The sequence below is a fragment of the Acipenser ruthenus genome, chromosome 1, assembly GCF_902713425.1.
Source record: "Acipenser ruthenus chromosome 1, fAciRut3.2 maternal haplotype, whole genome shotgun sequence".
NCBI lineage: Eukaryota > Metazoa > Chordata > Actinopteri > Acipenseriformes > Acipenseridae > Acipenser > Acipenser ruthenus.
In genome coordinates, this window is record NC_081189.1 from 80,173,112 (window position 1) to 80,185,140 (window position 12,029).

The 12,029-nt window shown below is 36.8% G+C and overlaps 1 protein-coding gene across 1 annotated transcript in view; it reads right to left on the reverse strand.

The window, feature by feature from the left end:
• Positions 1–12,029, reverse strand: part of LOC117421152 (uncharacterized protein C4orf54-like) — a 49,426-nt gene that overhangs the window by 19,564 nt on the left and 17,833 nt on the right. The gene's annotated exons all lie outside the window — the stretch shown is intronic.

Sequence of the window (12,029 nt, forward strand, 5' to 3'; positions counted from 1 at the left end):
ACAAAGCTATGTGAACTAAATTGTTATGGGAAGGTTATTTTACTTGTGTATACTACTGTACATGTGATGTTCAAGTAAAGATTAAGCAACAGCAGTTGGTAAACTTTCAGCAATGTACAACCTTCAAAAATGTTTATGGATTTAATAAGTATTAGAAAAAAAACGATACAAAGTTAAATACATTCCCCAAAATATTACCCGTCCCCACTATTTGAAAGTAAAAAAAGTACCATCTTCAATTGGGAAGGATATGGCATGTGTGATTAACAACCGCAGGCACCCTGTAAATTCCTAACACCCTCCGTTGCTTTCTATTTCCATATTGTTATATAGTATCTAATTAACGCACGTCCTTAATGAAATGAGAAGATAAGAATTTGCCCCGGAGACGGCGAGGGGTTTCCATGAAGTGCACGCAGAGGCAGGAGATGCGACGATGAATGTGAACACGTTTTATAGCGACTTTATAAACCACCAGCTGAGAACAACTATAAACTGTACAAAGACTGTGCGTCAGTTATGCCGTCTGAATAAAGCCTATTTAATCTGTCACGTTTGTTTATTATGGGAATAACTGCCAGCTGAGAACAAGTGAAACATAAACGATAAAAAAAACAATCCACCTGTGGGAAGCACGATTTGCTTCCTCATTTATAGATTTTACAAAAAAAAAAAATGTTCTTTTTACATTTTTATATATTCCCTTCATAGGTGGTAAAATACTGTTTGTGTTAAAATAAGTGGCACGCTTTAAATGATTTCGTATTACATTACTGGGCCTCTTTTAATAGTGCTGATAATCCAGAAAAACACATGTAAAGTACCAAAAAGCAGCCACACATTTTACCTTTAGTGTTATATTTTAAATATCTTTTAAATATCTCCTAAAATATCTGCATAGTCCAAATTGAACTTTAAAATGTATACGTTCTGTATAATACCACAATTGTAGACTAGAGTTCGGTCAAATTGCTTTCATGTATGAGTATCAATATTTTGTAATCTCTTCATTTAGATTATTTGTAGTAGATCGATGCCCAGACAAATAAAGAGACGCACACTTGTTTGCTGAACAAGAAATGTGTATTGAGTTAATCTCTAATGAATTTTTAATATATATATATATATATATATATATATATATATATATATATATATATATATATATATATATATTCCTTTTGGATCGTCACTTCCTGCCCGTAGGACTAGCCATATTGAACAGTGTTAGACAGCAACTGTGAACTGGAGCAGAAGCATTAATGGATTGGATTCACGACATTACATTGTTCATGTTCAGCATGCATTAAATGAGATGTGCAGGTTTGTCATTCTGCCATTTGGAACGAATGATGGACATGTGCAGGTTTGTCATTCTACCATTTGGAACGAATGATGAAGACTTACACATTTGCAACAGGGCAAGATACAAAAAACTGAGACTCTCACTCCAGACATTTTTATAATATAAGCACCGTATTTATTACTTTGGCAACATACGGGCTGAATACATAACCACAAAAAACAAAACAAAACAAAAAATCCTATAACTGCCAGGCAGTTTTACGGCTTCCAAGCTCAGTAGCAATTGGAAAGTTTGGCAAGCTGTAGCATTGCAGCACAAGTGTCAGCAACAGATCAGTTTTATGGAGCAGTTTCAATTCAAAATACTGCATTAGTTCATTATCTCACAATGCTTTATAACTTTAAACACCATAGTAACCATGACCCTATCTACACACTGTAAGGAGTTATAAGCTAATTTTACATTTAACCGTAAGGAGAGGTCAAAGGTCACGATCAAGGTAATTTTTGAATAGAGCATATATGGGTTCCTGAATGAGTTGTATATTAACCATAACCCTATGTGCACTGTAAAGAGTTATAAGATAGTTTTACATTTGACCTTAGAGAGGTGAAAGGTCACAGTCAAGGTGATTTTTGGATTGAGCATATATGGGTTCCTATCTGTGTTGCATAGTAACCATTAACCTATCTGCACTTTGTAAGGAGTTATAAGCTAGTTTTGACTGAAGATTTTAAAAGGTTTTTAAAGAAATGCGTCAGATGGCCATATTAGTTTACGCACAAACACCATTTTTGAAAAAGTCAGTTGTATTGACACAGAGATGATGCTTGTCAACTTTGGAGTTAATCAAATAAACAATTTTTCAACTAAATTGGTTTTAAATTTAAGAAGAATATGTAGGTTTGGTGACCATCTTGATTTACAAAAGAACTCAATTTTGCCGTATTTGAATTCCATTGTCTACCAAGTTCAGAGTTAGTTGGTTAAACGATTTACAAACAGAAGCAGTTTGATGTTTGAGGTGTATTTTGGCGAATTTGGCGGCAGCCATTTTAATAGTGAAATCCAAAAAAGGTCTGCACTCAAATTAGAAATCATTTTTTAATTTATTTTAAATTAAAAACATTTTTAGAAAAAGGCTTCTTCAGCGAAACATGTTCATGACTGAGAACTGCACATTTTTCTAAAAATGTTTTTAATTTAAAATAAAGGAAATCATTTCTAATTTTTGAGTGCAGACCTTTTTTGGATTTCTTTATAGTTTATGTTTTGGTCTACACACCGTAACAATTATTTATTTTTACAAAGCGCAGGGTTATTTTGCTTTTTTTGCCATTTTGATAGTAAAATTTATCGCAGCAACTTCTGCTTCACAAGCTTGAAGCGGGTTTGGTTGCTGGTGACATATGCAAAGTTCAGATCAATCGGTTCACCGCTTCCCAAAAATAAGATTTTGAAAGTTTTTTTAAGGAAATGCACCAGACAACCATCTTGCTTTACGTACAAACAGAATTTTGAAAAAGTCAATTGTATCGACACAGGGATGATGCTTGTCAGCATTGGAGTTAATCAACTAAACTGTGTTCAACTGAAGCGGTGCTAAATTTAAGAAAGAAATAAAGGTCTAGCCGCCATCTTGTTTTATGAAAGAACACCATTTTGCCATATTTGAATTCCGTTGTCCCCAGGATGACACCTACCAAGTTAGGAGTTAGTTGGTTAAACGGTTTGCAAACAGAAGCAGTTTGATGTTTGGGCACATTTTGGCGAATTTGGTGCAGCCATTTTGAGAGTAAAATTTATTGCAGCAACATATGCAAAGTATCAGATCAATCAGTTCACCGGTTCCCAAGAAGAAGATTTTGAAACGTTTTTGCCAAAAACTGCGTCAGGCCGCCATCTTGGTTGATGCAGGAGCGCAATTTTGCATCTTAACAGTAATCTACACGAGATGATACCTGGTAGGTTTCATGTTGATTGGTTACACCGCGTGCGAACAGGAGCAGTTTAAGGTTTTGGGAGGAAAAACAACAAAAATAAATAAATAAATAAATCTTTACAATAACAATAGCTTCCCAAGCCAGCTTGGAAGCCTAATAAAACATCTCTGTTTATACGGTTATTCATGTTAAATGTGCTTCATGCTGCATGATTCTTTGCGACATCTATGCTGTTGTTCTCGACAAATGTGTCTTTCACTTTGCAACATCTGTTGTTGTTGTTTTAAAACATGGCATCCAAGCAGGAGAAAACAGAATTTGCAAACTCTGCCAAGGAAATATTTCATTGAAAAGGAGGAAGCACAAGTACTTTGCTAAAACATCTTCAAAACAAACATCCCATCCAACTAGGCTACGTTAAAATAAGTATGTTTGTAATTTATTCATTAGTTAATTTGTAAGTTTAATTTCAAGCATGGTTAATATAGATGTTTGTAAATTATTTTTGTTTTTCACATCAGTTTAGCTTATACTGTAGTGTTTTAATCTACATGATTAGTATGAGAAAGGCATTACTAGTACACTTACTTAACGTGCTCCACAAATATCTTTTATTTAACCCAAAACAAAACAGATCAACATTTTTTAAGTGTGTGAGTAATGTTTTTCTCATGCTGATGTAATTTTGTGCTTTGCACCTACGCATTTTGGAGTGGGTATGCTTTTTATTTGTTAAAATAAAAAATAAATGTTTACGTTTTTCAGTCAAACTATATTTGTTTATTTTTTAAATAAAGGCTCTTTTTTAGTCTTTTTCATAAAAAAAACTATATCTGTGCAAATAACTGTTGATAAAGCATTCCGTATTGGAAGCCACAATATTATTATTAATGGATCACAGAGTTATCACTGACATAAACCAACAGGATGTTGTTATGTTGTTTTCTTTCCGATTTAGTTCTTTCCGATTTAGTTCCCAGGGTCCAACACAAAGTCCACTGTTGCGGTGCTTTGTCCCGACTGCCTTGCTGTTACTATATATATATATATATATATATATATATATACAGTACTGTGCAAAAGTTTTAGGCAGGTGTGAAAAAATGCTGTAAAGTAAGAATGCTTTCAAAAATAGACATGTTAATAGATTATATTTATTAATTAACTAAATGCAAAGTGAGTGAACAGAAAAAAAAATCTAAATCAAATCCATATTTGGTGTCACCACCCTTTGCCTTCAAAACAGCATCAATTCTTCTCGGTACACTTGCACAAAGTCAGGGATTTTGTAGGCATATAGTCAGGTGTATGATTAAACAATTATACCAGACAGGTGCTAATGTGTCAATATTCAATATGTAGGTTGAAACACAATCATTAACTGAAACAGAAACAGCTGTGTAGGAGGAATAAAACTGGGTGAGGAACAGCCAAACTCAGCTGACAAGGTGAGGTTGCTGAAGACAGTTTACTGTCAAAAGTCATACACCATGGCAAGACTGAGCACAGCAACAAGACACAAGGTAGTTATACTGCATCAGCAAGGTCTCTCCCAGGCAGAAATTTCAAGGCAGACAGGGGTTTCCAGATGTGCTGTCCAAGCTCTTTTGAAGAAGCACAAAGAAACAGGCAACGTTGAAGACCGTAGACGCAGTGGTCGGCCAAGGAAACTTACTGCAGCAGATGAAAGACACATCATGCTTACTTCCCTTCGCAATCGGAAGATGTCCAGCAGTGCCATCAGCTCAGAATTGGCAGAAAACAGTGGAACCCTGGTACACCCATCTACTGTCCGGAGAAGTCTGGTCAGAAGTGGCCTTCATGGAAGACTTGCGGCCAAAAAGCCATACCTCCGACGTGGAAACAAGGCCAAGCGACTCAACTATGCACGAAAACACAGGAACTGGGGTGCAGAAAAATGGCAGCAGGTGCTCTGGACTGATGAGTCAAAATTTGAAATATTTGGCTGTAGCAGAAGGCAGTTTGTTCGCCGAAGGGCTGGAGTGCGGTACACGAATGAGTGTCTGCAGGCAACAGTGAAGCATGGTGGAGGTTCCTTGCAAGTTTGGGGCTGCATTTCTGCAAATGGAGTTGGGGATTTGGTCAGAATTAATGATCTCCTCAATGCTGAGAAGTACAGGCAGATACTTATCCATCATGCAATACCATCAGGGAGGCATCTGATTGGCCCCAAATTTATTCTGCAGCATGACAACGACCCCAAACATACAGCGAAAGTCATTAAGAACTATCTTCAGCGTAAAGAAGAACAAGGAGTCCTGGAAGTGATGGTATGGCCCCCACAGAACCCTGATCTCAACATCATCGAGTCTGTCTGGGATTACATGAAGAGAGAGAAGCAACTGAGGCTGCCTAAATCCACAGAAGAACTGTGGTTAGTTCTCTAAGATGTTTGGGCCAACCTACCTGCCGAGTTCCTTCAAAAACTGTGTGCAAGTGTACCTAGAAGAATTGATGCTGTTTTGAAGGCAAAGGGTGGTCACACCAAATATTGATTTGATGTAGATTTTTCTTCTGTTCACTCACTTTGCATTTTGTTAATTGATAAATATAAACTATTAACATGTCTATTTTTGAAAGCATTCTTACTTTACAGCATTTTTTCACACCTGCCTAAAACTTTTGCACAGTACTGTATATATATATATATATATATATATATATATATATATATATATATATATATATATATATAAAATCAATGTACAATTATTATTAATGATAACTAATTACATAATATTTATCAAACTGTTTGGACAGTTACATATTTTAATAGAACATTCAAACGTGTTAAGTAAAACACCTGGTGTCAATTGCAGCGTACCAGTGATTTAGTCCACATCAAGTGAACTATCCTTCACAGTAAGTTAATCCACTTGAACAGGATCATCACGAATCTGATTTGGTACGCTGCAATCGGGATCTTGTTTAGTCTGATTTAGCAGATGATCCACCTGTGACGATTAACTGCAATCGGGATTAGAAAATGTACTAACTTTATTCCAATCAAGTGGACTAAACCTGCTTAATCCACCAGTTAGACACATCAAGTGGACTCAATTTGGTGCGCTACAATCAACCCCTGTATAGCAGTGTGGCAATGTGCCCCGCCCCTGTGTGCATTTCTGTGTTGTATGTTGCGTGTGGTGTGTTAATGTTGGTGTATAGATATGGCTGCACGGGATATAAATGGGTGTGTGCAGCACGAGTTATTTAAAATGTGTAATTGTATTTAGGCACGGGATTGCACATCACTTCACTAATCACTAATATGCGAGCACAAGGTTGCACATAATTAATTCACGTGCTAGGATTCAAGTGAATAATTAATTAGTAATTGAATCCCGGCACAACAGTATATATAGATGCATGTTTCACTCACTCGGGGTTGTGTGTTCGGTGAGTGGAGAACGGGTGTGGAGAGGAGTAAAGTGATAGTTGTTTGTACTCACCGTGTTTGTTCGTCCCGGTTTGTTAGTGTCTGTTCGTTTTGTTTGTCTGTTTTATTTGGCCTCAAGTGCCGTGCCCTGTGCTTTGTTCAAACCTTTTTATTTATAATAAACCGGCGCAAACAAGCGTCTTCATCATTTCACCTCATCTGTCCTGTCTGTGTTATTCATTTCCTGGATCTGACGGCACCACTCAGCCAGCCGTGTGACAAGCAGTCACAAAGATAATAAACACAAATAATAATAACAACAAAAATAAACATAAAACCTACATCATAATCATAATAGCATAATCACTGTGGGTTTTAGCAAATTAAAAGGACCACAGCTTTGTTGCAGCTTGTTTTGCTGTGTAACTATTATCTTTCTAACTATTAAACAACAGTTACAAAAGAGATTGCGGTAGGCAAAATATGACAAATAATAAATTATGGTTGGTCCATGTCACAAGCTGGCTGTAAAAAAATAAAAAAATAAAAAAATGTGATGAGTTAGCTTAACAGGCTGGATTGCAATGTGTATCTGGTTACAACATAAAAGGGGACGAGTGGACTTTAAGAGTTTGCACATGCCCTCTATCTGGTTAATTGTGTGCACACAGCCCTGTATGGGGAGGACTGTAAAAGGCTGACAGGAACAGGAAAGGGTGGTGACCAGGAAGAGAAAGCACCCTTGGAGCAGAGGACTGGACTAGACTGGACTGGACTGGGCTGGGCTGGGCTGGGCTGGACTGGCCTGGACCAGCTGCAGTTGGAATTTAACTACTGGAGTAGTGGAAATATGTATCTGGGAAAGAAGTATTGGTGTGGTAAAGTTGCCTTAAGAGGATTATACATTGCACTGTGCACACGTAGGGTACAGGGGCATTGAATTTAACCAACAAGTACACAACTAACCTTACACGTGGCTTGTGTTGTTTGTGTTGTTGTGTTTCAGCCGCTCACTGGAGACAGCTACCGTGAAGCAGGGGAGCAGCAGACAGGGCCCTGGCAGGAGAGGATTGTGGAAGTTTGCAGGCTCACGCTGACAACACAAGAAGTTAAGTAACAGGCTGTGCCGGAAGGCCTGTTTCATGGGGTACTTTAGCTATTTAAAGGGGTGAAGCATGTGAGAATAGCTATCCTACTAGATCATTGCAACCACACTCACGATGATGGACCAGCAAGTGGGTTCTGGAGCAACAACATTAAAGAGGAGCATACTTGCTACCGCAGCTAGCATAGCCAGTATTTCCTGCTGCACCCCAGGAACGTTCAGGACCGCAGCAACATTCCATCAACTGAGGAGCGATTTATTGAAGGAATGGTATTTTGGTTATAGGGGGCGCTAAAATCCAAGTAATCCAATCATGCTATATGTTCAGGGTGTGAGACATTGCATCCCAGCCAGAAGGAGTAAGTGCGTGTGGTTGATAATATAGGTTATATAATATTTGTTGCGTCGGAGGGAAGGGGGTATTTTAGGACTTATTGTGTTGTGTAGGGAATATATGTTGGCACTATTTTATGGGATTTTAGGGGGGATAAATTGGTAACATGTTATCAAGCAATTCATCAATTAAGCTTTATTTTATATAGCGCCTTTCATGGGAGAACATTATCATAGAACACTTTATAGAGTATAATGCTGGAATTGTGGGTAAATTGGTGGATGTAAACACGTAGTAGGCATTAGTAATTTATTACCAGCCTTATTTATGGTACCATGGTTTATTTCTGTTTGTTACCACTGTGAAAACTTGGGGGGAATCATTTACCAGCATCGCATATTAAATTGCAGGATTATACCTGTATTATCTGTAAAGAAAGAGTGGGGCCTGGATTTGAATTGCATTTTTACGATTGAACTTATGGATGAAAATAAAATTGTCTTTGCTGAACTGACCTCCTTTGTGTTTGGTGTTTATTGTGCTTGTTGCTGGGTTGGTTCTGGGTTATGGTGGGATCCTTTAGTAGTGGTGATAGTAAATCAAATTTAGTGCCACTGCTTCAGAAACAGACCTGTGACAGTTAACTTAATTGTTTTAGTGTATCAGTTAATGTGTCACCAGTGGTTTTCAACCTATGGTCTGCGGATCGATTGTGGTCCATGAGTGAACTCCAGGTGGTCTGCAAACCACTCCCAAATTCAGTTATGCAGAAAACCCAGTTTCTACAGAATCACACATACTATTACTAAGCAACACAACAAACAGCTTCAGCCACGTGATATATAATTATAAGATATGTATGTAGTCTGCATTTTCCCCTTTATCTGTTTTCTTTTATTACGGGTGTGTTTATAAATTAATATGACAGCTCCCTTTGCAATACCAAGCATCGCCTTCAAAGCCGCCATTAACTGAAACAGCTTCCTAAGGTGAAACAAATAGTAACCAAATAACTTACACATTATGAAGGCACATTTGTCTTGTCAAAATTACAGACTTATCCTTTTATTTATTTTTTTAGCCAGCATTATTTAAAAATTGTTTTTACATCTAGCATTCAAATAAATGAACATCTTTCTAATCTGTGCTCATTCGACTGCTTGTGTTCACTGTTCAGGGGGTGGCAGAAGCCTTTTCGCTCCGCATAAAAGTACCACACACTGCATTGGATATTCCTAATTCTGTTGGAAAGACTACATTAAAAAAGCATTAAAACCACAGTTTTAGTACTTTTCATTTTCAATAATATAAAATGCATGCTACAGTGTTGCCAGGAATATAGCAATATACCTATATCTCCATACATTTTTGGATAGGTAAGCTACATACAGTAACCCCAATCCTTTTCAGGTGATTAAATCATTTATTTAATTTCCCTGAATAAGTAAGAGTCTTAGTATAATTTTAGCTATCCTCAGATTTGACCCTGTTCCTGCCAATTGCTGCACCAACAATAACAATTCATGTGCAATGTTTCAATATTAAAAACCCTTAAACATACTATTTACATATGTATATATTTTTACTCAGGAAGGGGGCAACTTGCCCTAGTTGTGCTTACACTTGTGCAGGCTAATCACGGTAACGTGGCAGTTCTGTAAAGAGGACAAACACATGTGTTTATTTTAAATGAAGACAATTATTTGCTATCTGTTTAATTTAGGGCTTTCACTCATTCTAACTGACCAATTAATATGCTTTTGTTTTTCCCCATGAAACACAAAATCAATGACCTTTCTTACACCGAAGCCACGACACTTGGGTCCTTGCCTTGTTGATTGAACGTATTTCACCGATGACATGAAAGCAATACTTTTTTCACAACTGTACTGCAGGTTACACGGGTTTGCTTGCAATTAGTGCACTGTGTGAGATCAGATCCTGGGGGAAATTTTATACTCAGATTTGAAGCCAAATAAGCACTTTCCAATTCAGCACGATGAAAGCTTGGATCAAATCCTACTCAATGTAAGCTTGCTTCAGACTTCTGCGTCTAAATATAGCACAGATCAACGACCATCATTGTGATCTACTTACAACCTGGGCATGGCTGACCTTTTTACAGTTGTTCTGTAGTAGCGACTATCAGCTTTTTTAATACACAGAGTTTAGTATATGAAAAAATATACATGCATTACTTTTAATTATAACATGAACTTTATATTATGATTTGAGGGAAAACTTACTTAACCATCTGTGTGTGCAAATGTTTAGTTTCTATCACATGATTTTTTTCTTCTAAATCTATGATTATTTCTTTTCATTATATTTAAGGTTGATGTACATTGAAGCACATTTCCCATGGAATTTACCTGCAGCAGTTAATGAATCAAGGAGAAACTTATCAAATCATCTTTCTGAGGACTAAAGGCAATTTACATCCTCAGTGCATGGCATGAAGGCTGTGCCCTACCCATTCCCTGTCTTTGCACGAGTGCATGTAGTTGCTACTGTCCGATATGAATACTTTCCTGAAACAACAGCTGTCTGAAAGTGTGGAATTACATTATAGATATTCTATCACACTGCATTTATTGGTAAAATAAATGAATAACTAAATAAATGTGTAGTAAAAAATATTCACAAATCAAAAATCACAAAAACCGCAATCCAGACATTAGCAGTATCATTTAGATTGGCACTAGATAAAAACAGAAATGATGGAGATAATAATTAAAACTGAACAGACACTATGATTACCTTTGGTGCATTAAAAACATTAAAAAAAAACACAATGAAAAATTGATTTTTGGCTATTTCATACTGTGGCTGCAGGGAGTTTGTTTACAATACAGATAGAGCAATCAATAGGCTCTCATACTTCGATTCTTCGTGTATGTTGAACTGATTTTGTCTGTGGCCAGGGGAGGCATTAATATACCTCTTATTGCCTCCCATGGTTTATTATTAGCTTTTAAGCAACTAGTTGACTATGATGGTAGGTTTCAAAATCTCCTCACAGGACAGGAAAACATTATGCCCATTATCACCAGTGGACAAACAGGAAGACCGGAAGGCAGTAACATTTGCTAAGAACTTGATATACATTAAAAAATAAAATAAAAATCATGCCACTTGATCAGTGACACCATTCTAACACTATCAGCTTTCTGAGGAAAGTGTTTCAGCCTGACTGAGACTTGTACTGTAGCCCTGAGTGCTGCGCTGTATAGTACTGTGTAATTTGCTTGATATTTTTTACTTTCTTTATCAACTGTGCATGCAGTTGACAGCAAAACAAGTACGATTAGCTAATGAAGGAATTCATATAATAAAAGTAATTTACTGCCAAGAAAGACCACAGACATTGTTTTTACCAATAGACCAATAAGCATTCTTCACAAAGTACCAGTGATACAAAAACATCCCCACTCTCCACAGTTTTTTCCTCTTTGGATAGGAAGCAGTTTTTTTACAAAACCATATTCAACACCAAACAGTTTAACAGTTTACCGTGTGCTAACTCAGCAATCGCAAAAACAGATTATACAAATTTTAAAAACTGTTTTAAAATTGATGGAACTTAGAACCACTAACAATATCAAATTTTCATATTTTCAGTTGCAATTCTGGAAGACAGTTTTTATGTCATATACTGGATTACCTCTCATTTTACATGACAGACCTTATATTATATTTCCCCCTAGCTGTCATTAACTAACACTGCTTTCACATATTTATAAGACCCAGGTGTTCATTTGGCTCCGTTTGTTTGTGATTTCTCTCCATAGTAATTAATCCCAGTCCCAACTCTTGTTTCTTTGTCATGGCAACCAGATGAATATGTAATATCTGTTGATGTCCAGATATGTAAAAGATTGCAACAGTTAAAGAGGAACAGTGTCAATACACCTTTGGTACTAAGGAGTGCATCTGTAGTG